Source organism: Seriola dumerili, unplaced genomic scaffold (genome assembly GCF_002260705.1).
Source record: "Seriola dumerili isolate Sdu_G_001 unplaced genomic scaffold, Sdu_1.0 BDQW01000097.1, whole genome shotgun sequence".
In the NCBI taxonomy this organism is placed as follows: Eukaryota; Metazoa; Chordata; class Actinopteri; order Carangiformes; family Carangidae; genus Seriola; species Seriola dumerili.
In genome coordinates, this window is record NW_019174352.1 from 693,776 (window position 1) to 713,146 (window position 19,371).

The 19,371-nt window shown below is 39.0% G+C and overlaps 1 protein-coding gene across 4 annotated transcripts in view; it reads left to right on the plus strand.

The window, feature by feature from the left end:
* The first annotated feature begins 2,982 nt into the window (after window positions 1-2,982).
* ppfibp2 (PPFIA binding protein 2) overlaps window positions 2,983-19,371 on the plus strand; it is a 70,655-nt gene continuing 54,266 nt past the window's right edge. For all 4 annotated transcript variants that reach the window (XM_022746224.1, XM_022746226.1, XM_022746227.1 and 1 more), the window contains exon 1: window positions 2,983-3,167. The gene's annotated coding sequence lies outside the window, so the exon portion shown is untranslated. The remainder of the gene's footprint in view (window positions 3,168-19,371) is intronic.

A 19,371-nucleotide genomic window follows, 5' to 3' on the forward strand; every position in this document is an offset into this window, starting at 1 on the left:
TCTCTTCACCGTCATGCCTGTCGGACCACTAACCTAGTTTTTCAACCAATGGCGTTTGTGCTACTGCCGTAGGTGTCCCTTCAGCCAATCAGACGCAAGTTCACGCTGGGAAAATATGATGGACGTGCTACGTGGCCAATCACAGCCGGGGTAGAACGGAATGCAGAGGCTACTTGTGTACACTGCATTACGAGCCATTTAGAAGGTAGGCTTACAACATGAGCTGGTCTGGTGCTAAATTGCCCTATACTGTATTTTGATGCTTTAAATGAAATTATGCTGTTGTACCCGGATCTACTTACTTACTTATATTGAATGTGGACATTATGAGGCATTCAATATGAAGGCCTAAAAATCTAATTATTAAAAATGTATATGTATTTATTAAAATTGTGTTGTTTTGTAAGATTTCTCAGTCAGATTAACCACTTGGGGAAAAAAGCATTTATTAGCGTGTGTGTGTGTCTTCACTCCTTTATTCTTGTTCTTCCTTTAATTTTTCAAGTCCCTACAATATACAAGCAGGTGAAGTTAACTTGTCATTGTGAAAATTATTTATAGTGTTAAAGTGTTTTGTTACAGTGATTAGTGTAACTGGAGACATTCATGAAAACAAGTAGGACCCCTATTGCATCAAATTCTATAGTTGCCCACACTGTATAGGCTACATTTACACCTCTTGCTGCTCATATTTCTAACTCCTTTACAAACAGAAAAACACACAATAAATACTGTAATCTGACCCTGTGATATAAAAGGTCATGTCTACACACTGTATGTGATAGATGTGATTCTTTTTTCCTTTTATGCTCTCATTTGAAACTGAGAAATAAAGTGGAACAAAGATGAACACAATACATTGTCACAGTAGTCCACTAGGGGGCCATGAGGCAAAAAAAATTGTTGAGGACCCCCACTGACTCCTGTTTGTGGTAATTTGGTTAAACACAAATTTCAGCACAATGTACATTTTCATACAAGGCTCCTCTAAGAAGACAAATAGAAAAAGACAGGCAATAAGGCAGAGCTCACCTTGAGGCCCTATCATTCAATATGATATTGTACAATATGATACATTATCCTCCTCTATGTTTCCTGTCATTGTGATTTAAAGTCGCATTCAAGGATACATTTGAATATTTTTTGGCACTTTGTCTTCATTGGATGATTCACAGTAGGGGGTGACAGAGACTGATTTGGCCAGTAATTGTTCAATGCACAGCTGGATTCCACACAATGAAAGAGTGCTAAAGTGTTGTGCTGTTGTTGTCATGTTCTTGTGAAAAAACATTTGAAGGATCATTATCTCGCTGATGCTTTTGTTTGTCTGACAAAAACTGTTTGTGCAATTGTTCCTTGCACCCATTTTGCATTTAACTCCAATTATCAGGCTACATTTAGATGCTCTATACTAGATGTACTGTTCCTCCTGTTTCACCTGATTTTATATATATATATGATGCACTAGATGCACTATATGATGCACTATAACAAGTATTTGATTTTCAAAAAGCACAGTGCAAGTAAATCATCAAAATTACAATCAGAGGCTCTAAATATTAAAAAGCTGCAACATATCAAAATCAGTTTTCCTTAATGAAAATCCTTATGATTTCAGTAGGCTATAGTGTATTCCTTTGGGTTAGTGCATTTTGCTTTTCCTGTCATTTATCTCCCTTTACCACCCTTTCTTTCTTTCTTTCTTTCTTTCTTTCTTTCTTTCTTTCTTTCTTTCAATTAAGCTTCCACAGCACTGACAATCAAATACTGATCAAAAAATCAATTACAAGGAGAAACCAGCTTACCTTGACATGTATCTGAATCTGGTCTGATTCCATAGCCATTTGATATTTGTCTGTCCTGTTCCCTGGAGAAAATCTTGTAGCAAGCTTGTTTTGTAAGAGCAGCTGACCCTGATTTGGCTAATGAAGCACTTTGGGTCTCTTGATCCAAATTATTGAATGGTTGATTAGCACATATACAATTAAAACCTGACACTGCTCACTCTTACAAACAATTATAGTTGTTCAACTGTAGCACATATTCCTCTCATTATACCCAGACAGACAAAAATCAGTTACATCAGAAACAAACAGCTACAAGGACTGTACTTGTTAAAAGAGGTGAAAATATGTGCTGTTTCTTGCAAACATATGTTTCGCCACTAGATGTCAGTGCTGGGTCATGGTAAAAAAATAGGATGTCAAAGTAAAATTCATACAATTTTCATTCCCATGTTAGTAAATTGTTGCTAAATGTTTTCTGTCCATCCTTTTTTTGTTCTGTTTTGTAAGTTTTCTGAAAGTGTTGAGGTTTAGACCAAAAGAGAATAGATGTCCAAAACATCTTGGAGATACTAAAAAAATGTAATTTTCCATCAGATACTCATGGTGCCTGTGGTATTTATTAGATAATAATCACAAATAATAGTTCACACAATATTGCTGTGGAGATACGGGCCTAAAGTTACTTTGCCATCACTTAATTTTTCCTGAGCTGCAGGAAAATATATGGGAGGTTGTAAGGTAGTCAAAGTAAAGAACAACTTTTTTGCACAAAGTTTTATGTCTCCAAACTCAAATTATTAATTATTCTGATTAACTTCTAGTATTTACTGCCTACGGAATATTGAATAAGCAAAATGTAAATGTTCAACATTGCTGTCTATTGAGTAGGCTACTTCTTACAAGTAATCTTTCATGAATTAGCTTAGTTGCATGGCGCCTAATTTTATTCACAAACATTTTATTGTGAATTATTGTACACTACATCTCAAATCAATATATATATAAAAAAAAAAACAAACAAAAAAAACAGTCCAATATGAATCTAATGACGAGCACTTGAGCGGACGAGATATGAGTGTAGGAGTTACGGGTCGCTCCTGAACGCATCGTGCCTATCACATGGCAGGTGATCGTTGAGAGGAGCTCGCGCAGAGTACGAACGGTGCAGCGCAGAGTAGAGACGAGGGGACAACTGTAGTACAGTTCAGGGCATCTTCTTACCTGTGTGAGTGTGTTTCATGTGTGTGTGTGTGTGTGTGTGGGGGTTATGAGGAAGTCTGTGTGTGTTTGTGCGCTCACTTTATCACTTTAAGAGTCACCGGCAAACACAATTAAAGGATTTGTTTCGATTAAAGCTTCAGAGGAGTTGCACCGCCTTTCGTAAGTAAAATGACAACACGAGGCTCATTGCTGTAGTAGTCTGCTTCTGTAGTGGCTTCACTTTAAGGTTAGCCTGCTTTTGTCTGAAAATACAATTTAATTTCTGTGATAAGTTAAATTGAATATTGTAGTGGTAGACTACAACAACAACAAAACAACAAAAATTATAAGTTTATTACAAGCATTTTAAAACAACAATCAATTTACAAGTTCTCAAAGATGTGTTCAAGGGATTGTACATTAATAATTGCCTGGTTTTACTATGAAGGAGTTTTTTAAAGCTTTTTCCTTCCTTGCTTCCTTCCTTGCTTCCTTCCTTGCTTCCTTCATGGGCTTTTGCACCTAAGAAGAAATAGTGAGAAATATACATGTAATGTTTTTAATGGGAGGTAATGTGTTGTCTGTAGTGAGCAATAGTGTGCTTGCAGAGACTTAACCATACCTTTAATCCTCTTTACTAATACTAGAATAGGCTACACTTTCTTATGGTAATTCTATAAGGGCTTTATATTGCTATATGTTATCAGTATGTGTGGCATACAGTGGTGTCCAACAGTAGGTAGGATAGGTATATTGTAGAATATTTAATATGCCCTTACAGTTAATATGGATAGATGTTATGTTTTTTTTTAATATGACTGCAAATTTGGCTCCAGGACAGAAAACATGCTACTTTTTTATTGTGACTCTCTGCTTGCTCAGTCATGTAGCCTACTGTCAGCTTGGAGATATAAAATGATGTTTAGTTGTACTGACACATGCTGTGTAATTGCAAATCATCAGCCTCTGACAGCGTGAGTAAAGGGGGGGTGGGTGGTGTGAGGGAGAGAGAGGGAGGGAGGGACTGAGAAAAAAAGGGGATGCTGATATGCTAATGGAAGAATTATCTAGGCTGATGTGTGGCTCCCCTCTGCTAAAGCATCTGCTGCATCCAACACTGGAGTTGCACATGTACACGGGGACGCACGCGCACACGCAAGGACATCAGACAGGCGGCTTGAGAGAGCTGAAGGAGCCTCCTGCCACTGAATACAGCAGGCCGGTGCCTCTTTTCTATTGCAAATCTCATTTAAAAGGGAGAGAGTTGAAAAGCATCATTTGCCGCTGATGGCAGTGAATTGATTAAAGCTGCTCTGGTTGGCAGTTGGGTGGCATTAGCACTTAGAGACAACAGAGGAAATAAAAACCTGGGCTGAATTGACGTGGTAGAAGCATTATAACAAATCTTGTTGTTGTAAAATTCATACAACAGTTTGTTTTGACAGTGCTGTTAGCCCACTTGTTTTAAAGCTAAGCCTGTGCACGGCGCACACACACACACACACACACACACACACACACACTGGATCAGCAGATGATGGCACTCATCCCTGTGATCAAAGCCACTTGTGTAATACCAAGAGCGATGGTCTTTTTCTGCAGTCAGATAGGTTCAGATGATTCCCCCTGTCATCTTCACTACTGCTGCTAATCACAGCACTACCGCAGTTCACTGGAGGTAATCCACTGTTCCCTAATGGCGAGGAGAGACACAGAAACGGGAGATGAATAAGAGAAAGAGAGATATAGGGGAGATTAAGTCAGAGGAATGGCTGCAAAAGAGGGATGAGCAGGAAAGAGGAAAAGGGTAGAAACCAGGAAGACAAAGTCATCCTGTTAATCTACAAGGAAAAAATCCTCTGAGGGACTGGAAGAAAAGACAGTGAGAGAGAGAGAGAAGCATAAAGATGAAATGACTAGTTTATTAGAGGTTATCTTTGGTTTGCTGTCAAGCCAAGGGAAAGGAAATGAGAAAAAGGTGGTAGAAAAAAGCAGAACAGAGCATAGATGGTGCACAGGCCATAGTCTTACTCCTGTCAGACACAAAACCGCAAATAAATTAAATCTGAAATCTGAAGAAGAGAGAAAAATAGACTTGAAAATCCACACCACAGCGACCCAAAACATAGGTGGGTGAGGGATGAGTTCAAGGTTTAACAAGTGATAAAGGAGAGTACTGTGTTGGTGGAAATGCTTGATAATGTAAAAAGAATATAATGTATCATCATGCAGCGTCATGGAACTTCACAACAACTTTAATCCCCCTTTTTGAGCGCAGTCATCGTGCAGCCTGAGCTGTCTGTGTGTGGCAGCTACGTTATAGCTCTTTTAAAGAATTAAAGCCTCTTGTTGTTTGAGGAAAGAAGGAGGTAGAATTATAGATGACACACGACACCTGTTTGAATCTGATGAATTTTTTCCACACTTTTTCGACGTTTTATCGACAAATTGACTAATAAATCAAGAGAACAATCTTCAGATTAATCTGTAATTAGTTAACGCCCTTTTCTCGGTTATTTTAATGCGGAACAATCAGAAAGATCAGTGAAACAAAGTGAGGTTGGTGCTGGTGTAGTTTTACTGTGCAGCTCCCTGCAAAGGCAAAGAATAGAAGGGTGGGTGAAAGATGTCCAGCTGCTGTTGTATCAAATGTAAATCCCCATTTGCTCATACTGTTTTTGCAGTCAGATTTATTGATTTTCACTTGTCTGAATTGACACACTGCAGCCATGTCGTTCTCTCAGGCGTCTCTCATTCTCAAAGAAGGATTTGGAAGTGTTAAAATGGGAAGGATGGAGAAAATGGAAATCAGCTGTGTTGTTACCAAAGAGGTGGAGGATAGTATAGCTTGTATTGTTCAGCTCTTACTCTGTGTGTGTACGCTCTTACAGTGTGTGTGTGTGTGTATGTAGATTCGATTAATCAAAAGATTAGATTCAAAGATTGATTGACAGAAAGATAATAACTGTTAGCTGCATCCCTATAAATGTGGACACATTCACACACATATTATGACATATGATGATGTGAAACATGGAGTATTAGCCATGACACTAAAAACAACTAAAGCAATAGATTCTTCAAATTGTGTTTCCTCTCCTAGATATTTAGGAATCCGCTGTTTTTATTCCAGTAAGTGGAAAAACATATTTGCTTACAATTTGCTTAAATGATGTAAATGACTTGTCGCTATTTTGTTATGCTATATTTGAATATTTGCTCTTAACTGTGTCTGTGCTGCTGTAGTTTAACTAAGACCAGAGCCAATAATCACTCCAGGAGATGTGGCCGACGTCAGTATTTGATCAGGATTTGATTTCTTATTTGACTTAACTCCGTCCTGTGTTGCAAGAATTTTAGATACGTTATATATCACCAGTCATTTTATAGAAGAAGATATCTCACTTTGCAATATACTGTTTAACTTCCTTAAGCAAGAACATTGTCATTTTCAGTGAAGAGATAAAATGTGTGAATTAAGTGGAAAGAACGAGATGTTGAATGTATAAATGTATTAATATTTATCTCTATCTCTGACTGAGGCCAGTGGATGTGGGTGGACAGAAATTCAAATTTATTGAAGAATTAAACTGTAATTAGTTTGAGTATTAGTTCTCTCAAAACATATGTAGTATTAGTTTCTTTTTAAGCTGGATGCGGATTGTTGTGTCTGTATCCTGCACGAGCACCGTGACAGCAAGACTGTGCAACAGCTTCTAGATGACATTTACACACATACAGCCAATGTGACTGTAACATCATCCTGTAATGTGATCTGTTCCTGGTCTCGTCTCAATAGCTCGTTGTGACTCTTACTCTGTGTAACCCTGGTCTCCTGTAGCCAAGGTGCCAGGCTCTGAAGAGCTGCACTTCACTGTTTTGTCCTGGTCTTCATGCCTGGCTTGTCCTCGTGGAGATAGAAGTTGTTACCACCCTGCTAGTTTTTCAGAATTAGGATGGGAGGCTAATGAGAATGCGCTCACAAAACCTTTTGAGCTCCATCTGAATCAGCGGGCAGAGCACAAACAACTCATGGTCTCAGTTGGTTTGCTCCAATTGGGCTCCAGCAGGAAGTGGCACTGGCATTTAACCATCATTGTTTCTTTTGTCTGCATTTCAAGCTTTTGTTTCTTTTGCTGTAGTATATCCTTAAGACGATCACCTGACCTGACCAAGACATTTTGGCTCTGCCTGTTGCACTTTGACATAAATGTGAAGGAAGACGAGATCAGCCTGATAATGACAACAGTGGTCTTTATTCAGAATAACTGCACTGGAATAAAGTTGTTTCTGTTTTGGCTTAAAGTAGCATTCACACACATAAAGGTCAGTAGAGGAGTGATGCTCATACTTGGATCTGAGAAAACTCAGCTTGGGTTTGGAGACTATAAAACAGTTTTTTGGGACTGGCAGGGAAGATCAAAGAAAATTATGCTAGAAGCTTCATTATGGGAAATGTGTTCCAGTTTTTTTTTTGTTGTTGTTCATTTGTTTTTGGGGTTTTTTGGGGTTTTACCCATACGACAATTTCTCTGTCTCTACTGCTTTGATTTTCAACCACTCCCTTTTCAAACTGTATTTTGTGAGTTCTCCAACTTCACAGAAGAGCAATACTAAATTTTTTCTCTTTTAAATGTCTATGGAAAGACGACGTGTTGGTTAAAAGCCTGGCTAAGGAGGATCAGAACTTGGATTTATTCAGCATAGTAAAGTAAAGGTCCATGGTTATGTAGCAAAAATGATGTCGACTCTTCAACACATAGCATGTTGATTAAGCGAATCTCACATTGATATAAAAATAACTTGTGCTAAGTTTAAGGGTAAAAGAAGTGGATAAAACCGATGGATATCCATTAACAGTATGTGGGTGCACACAAACCTTTCAGCTGCCTCAAGAACACATGTGGCTGGCTGTTCCTCCCATGATGCTTTGCTGTGTCATCTCATCATCTTCAACACATGGCAGAATGAGTCCACTGTCTAATTGTCCACTTCATTACTCACAGTAGCTCCCATTGGGTTTTTTTTTTCTTTCAGTTCCCAGCTAAGTGCTGATTGGTTACTCCCAGCTGTCACATGAGGTTGTGTTAGTCTTTAATGTGTATGTATTAAGTGGTGTTGACATGTTGTTTTTACAGCACTGGCTTGCTGACACTGGTCTTTGAGCTCTCTGCTGGTTTCTACGCCTGAGGTCATGTCACGGCTTCAAAATGCGCTGGAAAATAGAAATCTGCATCTGCTTTGGAAAGACAAGACAGTGTGTCCTCTGCACAGCTGTACTTCCTACTCCAGGTGTTGCTCAGTTTGAACCAATAGTTTCTCTTCTTGCTTTTTGTAGGTCAGCAGTTAGAAAGTTATGAGGCTAGTGAAGTATTGTTTTGTTTTTTCTCAATGGAAGGAATTTATATAATCAGGCTACTCCCCTATGTTTGATTTCCTGAAGCTGTAAAAACAACACAAACATTTTGAACATCACACTGTGAATAATGAAGGTCTGGAGAAGATGGAGGACAAAGGTTTTTGTCTTTGGTAATTTAAAAAATACTGCATATCTGAGGTTTTGCATGGATAAACCTCTGCCCCATCTCATCTCTAAAGAATTACATGCATGTCTGATTGATAATGATTTGTTTCATTGATGCTTGTGTTGTGCATGTGATCTTTGGAGGCTGTTTCTGGAAGAGAAAATCCATGAAGGAAAATCATTATACAGCATTAATTGTAACGACTATCCTGACCGGCAATTAGCCACTTGGCTGGGTGCGAGAGAAGACCTTGTTTTTGGCTCACTTCAATGAGTAGATGTCCAGGCAATATTCACTGATGGGTGGAGTTCCCATTTAATTAAGATTTTTGGTTTACAGCTAATTACTTTTATATTGCATGTGTGGTGATATAATGGCTGACTTGGTTTTCTGGTGTGCCCGGGATGCGAGCAGTATTGAGATCTTCCTTTAACTCATACATCATTAGCCAACCTATAGGCTATCCACACGAATATGTTTTATTTTTTAAAATGCATTACTTGTGCTACATTTACCCCGTTTCAGTTTGAAAACTTCAGGATTATGTTCGCATTCGCTTCCTGATTGGGTCTTATTAGCCTCAACTACCAGTGGTGAATGCATCATGGATAATACATTATAAGCGTTGCTGACCTTGTTGTCTTTGCTCACAATGTAGACCTTTGAGGGAACAGAGAGCCAGAGAGTTGGCAATAGAGAGAGCTATTGTTGCTCATTAGCTAGGACTAGGGTTGGGCTACATGCCCAAAAAATAAAATTGAAGCTTGCTACTTATTCACAGTTTTTATTTTTTTTCTACAAGATACAACAAGTACAGTGAAGACATCCACTTAAATGATCAGTTCCAGCAGAGATGTAGGAGAATAGTCTTCACACATCAGCCTGATTTCTGCAGATAGCTGCTAGCTACTGTTAGCTATTCAGCTAGCAGGGACGGACTTAACTAAGTCAGTACAATGTGCAAAAACTCAAATTATTTTGACATATTGCCCAGACCTTGCTAGGAGTATAAACTACCCCAACAGGGAACCATGGTATGTAGAGAGTTGTGCGACAAGAGGCGATATACAAATACACTTCTTGAATAAAATGCGTAAACTTATTGTTCTGTTTCTGACACTCAGTTAGCAATCTAGCTAGCTAGCACATCACAATCACCAAACTTCTTGATTCTGCAAAAACATGTGGATGAACTTGTGTGACCTGTGTGACTGGGCCGTATGAAGCTGACATATACCTGGAATTTATTAGCTGTTGTTTTCTATCACCTGATGATACTTGAAACGTAAAAGAGCTTAAAACAGCAAACATGCCTCTGACTTTTTTTGGAATAACTGTCTGGACTAACTGTCTCATAAATAACATTATGACTCAATGTTGTTGAACATAATTATGCTTTGTGTATTTAGCTGAGGATCAAGTTACAGGAATTCTGTGTAATGAAGTTGTAGCTTAATATTGATATAATAAAGGGCTGCCAAGTGCATGGTTTAAAATATCATTAGGAGGAAGAACAGGTCAGAGAACTTAAAGTGAGGCTCGACAAACCTGCTCTCACTACTGATGTACAGTGCTCTGCATCTGTGTGTGAATGTGTGTGACAAGGCCATGCAACATCGACTTGTCAAAAGTAATTTTACTATGGTCATCACACACACACACACACACACACACACACACACACACACACACACACACACACTTTGCGCAACTATCCTTGGTAGGACCTTGCATTGATTTTTATTCATTGCTAACAACCTAACCCAAACCCTTACCTTAACCAGGACTTCAGAAATTATGTTTCATCTCAGTAGAAGAGATGAAACATCAAAGAGGTAACAAAAATTCATACACACACACACACACACACACACACACACACACACACACACACACACACACTGTGACCTAACTAGCGATCATTTCTTCGTGAGCATGTCTGGTGAGGTGGAAGAGCTAAATATAGACCTGGAGATGTTTGTGTATAAATCAACATGGCTTTGGCTTAATCAACCAATTTGCCATTGTTGTTGTGTAGAAACCAGGTAAGAATCAACTGTTTTTCCACATCTTGACTTTAAAAAAAAATGTCTTTCAAGCACTGTGGCATGATTCAGAAATAACACTTGATAAAAATCAGGAAATTGTGTCTTATTGACGTCTGATTTAGTTTTGCCCCCACTGTGCGCTTTTGAGGAACAGAACAGGTAAAACTGGATTGAAGCTGTAATAGCTGATATGTGATGCTGCCATTCAACATCATTTAATTCAATATACTTTACCAATATAAAGTTGATTACATTTTAGCAATCTAGGGCATGGGATCTAATCTCAATATTTTCTTGCAATACTTTTTTGACAAACACAACAAAAGCAGAGCTTCTTCTATCATGTTTTCTAGTGTGCATGTGCACCATGAACTGGCCTTAACTCTACCAATTCCTTGACTTCCAAGATGCCCAAGTGNTTTAGCAATCTAGGGCATGGGATCTAATCTCAATATTTTCATTGCACCATGAACTGGCCTTAACTCTACCAGTTCCTTGACTTCCAAGATGCCCAAGTTGTGGAAAATGTAAGAACACAATGCTTCGAAAACCACAACTGAGAGAGAGAGAGAGAGAGAGAGAGAGGAGGTAGATTTTCTGGCTGAACTACAGAACAGCACAGGGAACATCCTCATCTTAAATGTCAGTGGTCCTGTCGCATTGATATCAATTGGTGAAGAATCTGGTGTTTCTTGTTGGCTTGGCGCTGCTCTCACACTCACACACACACACACACACACACACACACACAGGTTTTACGCAGCTATCCTTGTTAGAACATTGCCTTGACTTATAGTACAGTCTAACCCAAATCCAAATTCATACCCAACTGTAACCTAAACTTAACCTCACTTCACACCTCACCCCTAACCTTCACCAGGACCTCAGAAATGACAGTTTGCCTCATTAGGACCAGGATTTGGTCCCCATGAGGACTACTGGTCCTGACAAGGTTGGTGTTTATACACGGTTGTATTTACCCTGTGTGACAGGAGGGCCTTGGGGGCTTAGGTCTGGCCTCTAGCTGGTGACACTAATCCAAACAGGCTAAGTGAAATGAGGAGGAACAGCAAACTCACACACACCCCTCTGTGTGTGTGTGTGTGTGTGTGTATATATGTGTGTGTCTCTTGCTTTTGTGTGTTTTCCTGTGTTAATGTTTAACCCTTCCTCTCAACCGTGCAGGTTCACATGCGTTTTGGCATTTCCTGTTCTCACAGACTCATCCCAAAAATTGACCCGCGTTAATGTTTTGGTGATGCTTGAATTTCAGATGCTGCAGGTTTCCCCATTGTGCAAAACAATAACAGCTTTATGTCAATGTTTGACAAGTAGACTAGCTTAATATTTAACATGTTTAAACCCCTGAGTCTCAGCTCGTGTGCTGCTGCTGCTTAGCTCTGTAGAAATATTTGTGTAATGACCTTTTCATCAGTGAGTGAAAAGGCGAGTTCTGGTCATTTTGCTGAGCCTGATACTCTTACGTAACTGTAAATACTTTTTTTTTTTTTTGAGGAGATGTAGTCATTTGCATGTGTAATGTATGCACATCCAAATGTCTTAGCTACATTCTGTGTATATATGTGAACACGCTGGAATAATGTTCCCAACCTTCTGTTCCTGTCATGCGAGTTAGAAAACAAAAAGCAGATGGAACATTTTCCTCTCATAGATCACAGCTGTTACTGGTCCATTGCCTCACATCCCTAATATTTCCCCCTGTGTTGTAATCAGGAACCCAGTGATGGGTGAACCCACCTGTGTATTTGCAAGAAAATGTAAAAAAAAAATACACCAGATGTAAGATTTTAAAAGAAACGTATAAGAAAAAGACTCAAATGATATATGTTCATGGTCCTTTGGGGAGGTTATAGTATTTAGCGTTAGGAGGATGCTGCATTTACAGCATCTACATTTTAAACAAACAAGATATCTTGTACAAAAAGGAGCGAAAGAGCATTGACCTAAATAAAGATGGAGGTAGCCTCTGTGACATCACCCTTAGGTTTTTTGAAGAGCGGTTGTGAAGGTCAGAGTGGGCTGCTATGCCGTCGCCATCTTGGCAGAGTCTGACTCGGCCTAACTCTTGTCTAATACAAAAATGGGCAAAGAGGCGGGGCATGTGTGGAGACATATGCTCACCCACCTGTCACTCAAAGCAGAACACCCTCAATTATGCATAATTTTTTTTCTTAATAGAATTTAAACATGTTTATTTCTGCTGTAAAGTTGAGCATTTTAACATTGGAGTCTATGGGGATTGACTCGCTTGTGGAGCCAGCCTCAAATGGCCATTTGAGGAACCTCAGTTTTTGGTACGTCCTTGTAAAGAGCTGATACTGTCGTCTGTTGAGTGTTTGGTTAGGTGTTACACAAGGACTAGCATCTGTATTAATCCTTCTCTTTAGTTAATGATGTTGCATGCTAATTTTACTTTGCAAATCAGAATGGCAGTTCATGTTTTATAACAAATAATAAAGGAAATATGCGCTGCAGGGAATTGATCAACATAAAATCAGTTATCAACAAGTCTGATAATGGATTAATCGTTAAAGTCATTAAATAAAAATGTCAAACATTCCCTGGTCGTAGCTTCAATAAATGAGGATTTCCTGCTTGTCTCTCTGATCCCTCGGACTCTGGACACATTTTTCACTGTTGTCTGACTATTTACTCTAGACACCATTGATTGATTGATCAGGCCCTGCATAGAAAAGCTCACACACACACACACACACACACACACACCCCCACACCCCCACCCCCTCTATTGGTTATCTGGGGAAGATGCTGCATTGGCCAATCAGTGCTCCCTCCTGATGCATTACTTTGTACAATATTTCTGCCACTTTATCTTTTCTTTCATTATCTCCAGCAGAGATGAATGGTGGCTGACATTGGTGAAATTAATGTGAAATGAGTTGTGTTTCGCTGACATACAGCCCAGCTGTGTGTGTGTCTGTGTGTCTCCATCCTCCTCTGATTACAGTAAGTCAGTTTGATGATTAGTAATAAGTAATATGCTTATGTTAATAGTCCAGCGGCTAAGTGTCATACATCAATCCGCTTAGTGTCAGCTCATATCAGCTCTGCTGTTTGCCTTTGTTGGAGGAGCTCTGCCTAGTGGGTGAAATCGGCCACTTTATAGCTTATCTCTGGCTTCCTCTGGCTCTGCTTTCTACCCCTGTACATCAGTGTTTTTTTTCTCACACTACATTTAGTTGCATCATGTTTTAATATTTTAATGCTGGTATCACAACCCAGAGCCAAAGCCTAAAACCTAACTGAGCTAAACACCATTTAATATATTAATGGGTTATTCATTACACCGGCTTTTGTCCATTCAGACTGTCCACACTGTTCTTTCACATGTTTAATCTGTCGATCTTGGCTGTTAGGGCCCCTGGGCAAGTTGCGACAATGGTGATTACCATAGTCAAGCTGCTCTACAACTGACATGACAAAAATGTGGTAGTACTGGATACCTGCCAGGTGTCAGTGTGTGCATTTTGCAACAATGGTAGCCCTGTAATCTCTCCTTCAGGCTGCTGCTTCAAGTTAAAATATATGTAGTCAACATGTGTGTTTATTCATGGAGGGGGTAATTTGTTTCATATGTCTGAAAGCTGCTTCACTGTAATTAATAAACATGTGAAATGGATAATTGGTCCTCTGACAAGTTACTTTAAATGAGATCTTAAATCTCCAGGAATCATTATAGGCTACATTTAAGGTTTCCTCACACAGAGGATTGATTTTCTCACTACAGGATTAAATAAAGGACAAAAAAAACTCCTGGGACAAAATGATTTCAATTGGCTGGAATAATTTTTTGGGAAAGTTTCAGCATTAGGATATTTTCAAAGTGCATGTATTTGATAAAAGAGTACAGTACTGTCCTGTGGTATAATATGACTCCTCTGACTTGCTTGTTGTTTCTCTACCCTTCCTGTGACTCTTGTCAGTAGCACGCTAGTTCAGACCCATTTCAGTGCCCAGCATTCTCTTGCTGTATTTATGTTTCCTTACTAGAGCTGAACAATATGCAAACAAAATCACATTTTTAATCATATTTATTCAACGATTATTTTGGCAGATATTGTATTTGTGATATGAGTAACGATTTATAGTGGGAATGGTCATTTTTGGATTTCACTTTCGCTGAAAACATAAAAATGATGATGATGATTTTTGCTGGGGTCTGTACCAAACAGGCATGTACCTTTACAGCTGGAGAATATGATTTTGAAGCTGGGATATTTCTGTAGCACCACAATGCTTCATTTATAGTCTGTTGTGACAAAAAATTGCAGCCCCTGCGATTTGGATATCGCACTTGGCCATAATCCTTATTTTGAAAATATTTCAAGTAATTATTCTTAGTTACCCAACTTTTTATTTGTGGATTTGTTCCATCTCATACATACTTAAACTTATTGTACACATGATAATAAATAACCTGAAGCTGATGACAACTGTGTGACCTTTCAAAGGAAAAAAAAAAAGATTTGAAGTGATGTTTGAACGCTCTGGTTGCTGTTTGTTGCCCTCATGATGATCATTGACTGGAGGTCATGTGTTGCTTTGTGTTACGGTTCATTACCCTTACTCTGAGGGCAAAATAGATTACAGCAGAAATGAAGTCAGAATTCAACTGGACTGACGAGAGTATACAACACAGAGCACGAGAAAAAAAAAACCTGATAATATGAAGAGAGAGCAGAAAACAGCTGTGTTTCCTTGAGAGAACAGAGCAGAGCTGAATCAAATGTACTTGAGCAGGGACTAAATAGGACAATAAAGAGCAGAGCAGTTCAACACGGAGTAGTGCAGTGCTGGGAGTCACATTAAACTATATATTCCTGCACTCCCAGCAGCTATGCATCAGCCACGGTTCACAGATCACACACTACCCACAGTCATACACTAGAAAAGATAATCTAACCAGTGTTCGAGCCCACAGACTTAGCTCTAAGATGATACTTTTTATAGCTTTTATCTCTCTCTCCTGTGTCTGTGTGTGCGGGGCTAGCAGTGAGTCTCAGGAGAAAGTAGCCCCACTTTATAGAGAAATAATCTCACTAAATAAAAAATAAAGTTATGCCTCTTACTGTCTGGACAAAGCAGATACTGCAGTTTGTGTGTGCAGCTGACGTGTCGGCGAGCAGTTTAACGGCGTCTTTTAACAGCGAGGAAAGGTGTGACACAACTGCGGATACAAGGCTTTACGTGTCCCTCAAAAGACCTCCAGGTGGCAGAGCCTAAAATTATTTCAAGTGGACGCTTTTGTCCAAATCATTTTGCTTCAACACAAGTGTGTGTATGTTTAACACGGCTGACTCCAGTGGAAATGAAAACATAAATTGTGGTGCCTCACTGTACTTACTATTTAAATCTGTGTGCAGAATCATTATCATGTGGGTGATAGAATAATTCTCAGTTTTCATGCTGCCACTATTGGCCGCCTCATCTGCTAACACAGCATAACCTTGTACCGTCACACTGATACTTCACTGTATGTGGGCTGGTTTCTAATGTAGCTCTATCTGTCTATGTCAGTGATAACGAGTGAACATTTTGGATGTATTACATCAATAATTAGCTCCAAAGAATCTGATGCCTGAGAACTTTCTGCAGACCAAACTGTCTGTGTTTTGGACCGCTAACATATTTTAAATGTCTCATATTTTACACTTTTGCTGTGATTTATTTTTTAGTTTTGGAATCCGTAAGAAGATATATATTTGTGGTTTGAAGAACCAAACTCTCTGGAGCTCTAGTTACAACAGGTCAGTCAGCCAATCAGAGGAGAGGCTCAGCGCCCGACTATTTTCTTAGTGATCGAATAAAAATATAGCAGATCTCAGGTAAACACTCAGAGAAACCAAATTCTGCTAGTTTATATGGTGCGTCCAGGTGGGCGGGGCTGAGGGCATGGCTGAGGGCAGTGACTTTATACAATATGGGACGTTTACAATTAGCTAAACTGTATCTCAGCCTTTTAACAGTGATGAAACCACAGAGAGTTATCAAAACCACAGAGAGTTATCCCCCATTTTTGCAGTTTTCCTTTTCTCTACTGAGATTTTTAGTGCCTTGCAGGAAACTGTTGCGGTTTTTATAGAGTATAACTTATCTGTTGTGGTTAATTCTCACTGCTCCTATAAACTTAAATTAAAGCAACAGTTTTTCTGTGAAAAAACTTTGATAAACCCACTGCACACAGCCTGCAGCGGTCAGAGAAAGTTAGCAACCAGCTGATGAACATATTGGACGATTCATGCGAGTCATGTGTTTTTCCCATGAGGTGGTAGAGACCAAAACAGAGCTGAAAGGAGAATAAGTGCTGGACTTAACATTTGTTAATTGGACCGAAAGGTCTGTAACTGCTTGACTGTCAGTAGGGAAATAGGTTTGCTAATATGTTAGCTGCACCAATTTTGAATATGTCAGTGTTGTGCTTACAGCAATCATTCCCCTGCCCACACATACCCAAAAATCAATTATTTTCCTCTTTTTGTGGTCAAATAAAAAGTGATTATGCCAGCACACACACTGTTTGCACAGAAAGACCATTGCATAACTTTGTTTGCTTGCTTGCTTTATGCCGTACTTTATTATTTCACTTTCCCTCATTATTGCTGTGTCTTTGCCATGCTCTATTGTGTGCCATCTTCTTCTGCCCTTAGTCACTTTTATTTTGAAATGTTTTAAGTTTATCCTGTTTACTATTGTTTTGATTAGAGAACCAAACTGGAGCAGGTCCATGGAGCCCTGAGCGCAAAAAAGAATTGGCAAATCAGTAAGGATACCAGAAGTGTGTAATGAAAAGAAGTGTTGCTCATGGACTTTACATTAAACCCCAGCAGTTGCTAGTAGTTTCTCAGCTTGTTGATGTGAAGAGCAGCAGGAGCAGTGTAAAGCGATAATGAAGAGCAGAGCTGGATGACAGTAATGTATGGAGGCCATGTGACGGTTGTGAAGGGCTGTTCAGCACATAAACATTTCTCTATTTCTTCTCTATTTCTCTATCTCTATTCGTCTCTCTCAGACAGGGATCTCTGTGTGGTTGAGTTGGACAGAGACGAGAGGAAACAGGAGGAGGGAGGTTGTAGTGAAACAGCGGACACACTCGTTTGGCCATATACAGGCACCGTGCATGGAAAAGATCTCTTGATATGATTGTGTGCATAAAGGCACCTAGTAGAAGTTTTATCATATCAGGAATATGTTGAAACACTGGCTGAATGAGTGAACCATTCCTAAATTGGAAACTACTTTATATTGTGTACATTGGTGTCTGAAAGGTGAAACATTATCAGTGTTTATTTTCTCTGAAACCTGCAGTTTCTCACCAACCAAAGGGAAAGTGCTGATTTCTGAAACGTGCAGGTGGATTTGAGGATCTTTAGTTAGTAGCAAACAGGGAGCAGTAGGTGTTTGTATTGATTGTTGTCAAATAGGAAACACTTATCATCAGGTAATCATATGACGACAGGTTCGAATTGTTGGTTTCAGAGCCTACTACATTTTTTAAATTCTTGAAATTCTTGTGGCATCTAACTTTCTCAACAAGTCCTCCAACCTGAATGGCCATAGAGTCCATTTTCACCTTTCTCTCTGATGTGACCCACAGCAGTATCACCTGTACAGGGGCAGGCGTACTGGACCTTTGTTGTCATGGTTACAATAATAAATGTGGTTAAGCATATGGAATGACCACTGCTGTAACTATCCAGTATGAAATATGAAAATGTTAAATTAATTAAAAAAAAAAAAGAAATTATGAAATAAATAATCATATGAATAAAATGTGTAAAATACATAAATGAACCAAGAATTTGCGAAATAATTATTTTGATTGTTAAAATTAAACATTTTCATAATATATATAATATTTTTTTGGAAATAATGTTGACTTTATTGTAGACATGTTATTTCAATATGCCCTTGTTTCAAAAGTGTTTTAATTTCATTATGGCAATTTTCCCAATAGCACATTTCATCTCAAGTTTTATTTAATAATGTCACTCTTCATGGGAGTGGTGTTGTCTCCGCCCTCTCAACGGAGTACCACCTTCCCTTTTGACTCAGGAGAGAGAGCTGGGTGTAGCTGTGAGAAACAGGTCACAGATTCTCATGTCTGACAAACTAGTTTTTCTGGAGTGTGTCACTCTTCCTGGGAAAAGGTGTGTCTGTTTCTACGACAACCAAGCCACGAGTGAGAAATCAAAGAACGCAATGTGACTTCACCTCAGGAGATGATCCCGCTATTCACTTTAACTGAATTTGGACTCTTGATAAATTACTGTAGCTGTCACACAAAGCAACACACTACTGCTAATCTTTAACATTTTGAATAAACTCTCAAGTTGTTCATTGTTTCTTACTTATTCTTTTACTCAGTGATAAAAGATATTTTATTGCCTAACAGTCAATAGACCTCATTTGAGAAGCTGATTTAAGCAGAAGATAAGAAAATAGGACATTTTCATGGTTTTGTTGCACAATTTTTATCCTCAGCTAAAATATTTTGTGGCTAAAGAAGCATCAAAGTATTAGTTGTATTAGTATTAGTAGTAAAAGTTAAGTTTGTGAATCAGTTTCATCGTGAGGCATTTTTGCACCAAGAAATAATACCAATTTCACAAGGAGACACAGATCTCACACACACACAGACACACCCTCTCTCTCACACACACTGTCTTTCCCCAAAGCACAAACACACACACACACACACAAACGTTTCCACACACATAGCCGTTGCACAGATTGTGCAATATGGGAGACAGTGGACAGGATTGTTGCTTG